This window comes from Amborella trichopoda, chromosome 12 (genome assembly GCF_054954075.1).
Source record: "Amborella trichopoda isolate Santa Cruz 75 chromosome 12, AtrichopodaSantaCruz75HAP2 v2.0, whole genome shotgun sequence".
NCBI classification, from domain to species: domain Eukaryota; kingdom Viridiplantae; phylum Streptophyta; class Magnoliopsida; order Amborellales; family Amborellaceae; genus Amborella; species Amborella trichopoda.
The window spans coordinates 9,776,040-9,779,553 of record NC_142347.1 but is presented as its reverse complement, the minus strand read 5'-3'; positions in this window follow the sequence as shown (position 1 = coordinate 9,779,553).

Sequence of the window (3,514 nt, the reverse complement as noted above, 5' to 3'; positions counted from 1 at the left end):
TATGCTCCTACCATTGGAGACTCTACTAAATAAATACAATATATTATCTAATATATAATGGAAAAAGTTTATATAGAGTCGAGGTTCTAAATAATCAAATTAGAGCCCACCTCAAAACTTTCACTAGAAGAGGTTGTTTTGATACTCAAATATCCTCAAATTGATCATCTCGAAGATAAGATGCATGGACATGAGAAAAAATTGGATTTCAAGTTTTGAAAATAGTGCTCTTGTAATGTATTTTTGGTCTGTCAATTTTCAAGATTTTCATAGATCTACACGATTTATACTAATTTTGAAGATTTAAAATTTGTAATTAAAGATAAAAATATATTTTAAGGCTATCACAAAGATTTCTAGTATTGAAACCACATTTCTCGACACTATTTGAAGGTAGGCCTCAGTTTGATTGTTTAGAGCCTCGGCTTTATACAAACTGCACCCATATATAATAAAATGTATAATATAAATATTTGATATATATAACTTAATATAATATAATGTATTTTATTTTTGTTTATTAATGTATGTTTGTATGATATATAATATATTATATATAATATAATTATATTATATTATATATATGTAAAATGATATATTATATTATAATAAATATATAATATATTTTATTATATATTTAATATATGAGAAATGATCTTATAGGACCTTCTCCCACCCATATATGTAGGACCTTCAAAAGATCACCATTAAAGTTGGTACGAATCTTTAGAAGCTTTGTAGTTATTGATCAAACTACATCCAAACCACACCCATATGTGTAAGACCCTCAAAAGATCACCATAAAAGTTGGTACGAATCTCTAGAAGCCTTGTAGTTATTGACCAAACCAAATGAAAGAAACTTCCATCTTCTCGATTAAAACAAGATACTAGTAATTGGTAATTGTTTTTGAATCAAGGGGTTTATTCATAGTTATTTTTGTTTGATTTGAATTCATAATTGTTTGAATTGTGTAATCTCCAACTATTGGTATTGGTAACCGACCCAAAGCAATTTGATTATAATTCAATTCGTGACGATCATAGGTGGAAAGTTCATATTCTTCAGTCATGGATAAACAGTTTGTGGGGCAATACTTGAAAAAGTTACCACAAAATATACAGATTTGAAAATCAGTACTATAATTAAGCAATCGTTTTTTTCTAATATCTGTTTCGAATCTCCAGTCAACAACGGGGAGATCTATCAGGTATACACGAATGCATACTTTCCACACCCATGTGATAACTTTTCTAGAGATCTGTGCCAACGTTAATGGTGATCATTTAGGGTCTTACACACATGGGTGGGAGAGGGTCCTATAGGATCATTACTCTTAATATATTCTAATATAGTATTATTTACATATATATAATATAATAAAAATGGGTAATGATCTTATGATACCCTTCCACACCCATGTGAGTAAGACTCCAAATGATCACTATCAAATTTGGCACAGATTTTTAAAAAAATCAAGTCTCACATCCATGTAATAACTTTTTTAGAGATATGTCAAATTTGATGGTGATCTTTTGGGGTCTTATTCACATGGAAGTGGTGGGGTCTCATAGTGACATTTATCTAAATATATACATATATTATATTATATATTTAATATATTCTAATATAATATATATGAATATTATATTATATCATCTATTTAATAAATAATACAATAAATAATATTATATGTAATACAAATTTATAATTAAAAATAAAAATATAATGTGTAATATAATATTATTTATATAAAATTTTGTTTATATGTTTTTACTATGGGATTTATTTGCATGTGCATTACGCACTAAACAAACATATGCAATGTAGGAAAAGAGCCGGGGCTTAATTGGTTAGCCCTTGATGATTTGCAACGCCATGTTCTTGGTACAATTCTTTGCAATTCTTACAAAGGGTGGGAACCCTGTCCCCACTGACTCACCCTAAAAAAGAAATATATATACGAAATTTTCACGTGAAAATATTTTTCGAAAAACATTTACGCACGAACCAAACATGCTCGCTATTTGGCAGAGTTACATGAGTACTTCAACATTCTTATTGCATCATGTTTTGACATGCGTCGATTTTTGAAGATTGACGATATTGTAGTAAGGGGAATGATCATGTGTATTTTAAGGGATTGTACACAATGAAACCATTTATCTTTTGTATAGGGAGGTCACAATTACATATAACCACCTGATGTGAAATTTGATAGCTTGGTGTGTCACAAAGTTCGAGAAAATATTTTTTGAACTTTGAGCTTGATCAATGAAGTAATGCAGCCACTTAATTTCAAATCCAATTGTCAAGATTAATTATGACCACCTTATAGCGAAGGTAAATGGACTCATTATATACTTTCCCATATTTTAATAGGGATTGTCTACAAAGAGACCATTTATATTTTATATATGGAGGTCAAAATCATTTCTACTTATTATATATCAAATTGGATGGTTTGAGATGAGTAACGTTTTTTTTTGGAGCTTTGTGTCTATTCAATAATATTCTTACAACCCACTCATTTTGAAATTTCAGGGATAAAAATGATTGTGATCTCTATGTACAAAAAATAAATGATCTTTTTGTTTTTCATGTTTTTTGAGAGACATTGACAATTTATTGCATCGTCAAAGAACAGTTACAAAGATTCAGTCGCCAAAAATGGTCATAAAACAAACCACAAAGCAAAAGAGTACAAAATAACATAAAAACAACTAAGACCAGCAAATAAAGCATTCAGCAGCAACTCTAGCTTTTGCCAAACGATCTGCCTCCATGTTGCATTCTCTATACGCATGTACCAAAGATACTACCATTTCCAAACATATTGTAGATGCCTCCCGAATCAATTCATGTGGATACTCTGCCTCCTTCATCCATTTAATGACGTACATCGAATTTCCTTCCACCACAACAGGCCTATTGAACCTTTTTGCTAGCTTAACATCTTGAAGCAAAGCTCTCAACTCTGTTTCGTTCTCTTCATTGTCTTATCCTTCATAAGTACATGAAGATTAGACCTAAGATCCTCCCTAGACACCACCTACCACTCCTCTTTCACTGCTAGCCACATATCTGTATTTTTTCATTTAATTCAATGCTCGATTCACCATTATTGAACTCATGTTGCATTCTTTCCACATCTCCCATACTACTGTAACAAATTTTCATATAAACTTTCCTTTCTTTCCAACACCTGCAATCTTCCTGTGACCAACTACATTTTCAGCTTGTGTGGGAAGACCTACTCGTATGTATGCCTTGCCAATCTAAACACCAATGCAAAACTGATTTAATGTAACAACAATTTAGAAATAGATGGTCAACATTTTCCTCATTACATTTACACAACATACAAACGTTTGACAATATTTTATCATGCTTCCTCAATATATCAACTGCTAATAGTTTTTTCCGATGCAATAACCACATCAAAGCTTTGACTTTAAGAGGAATATGCTATTTTCCAGATTTTCACCACATCTACATCTTTCCACCTATTTCA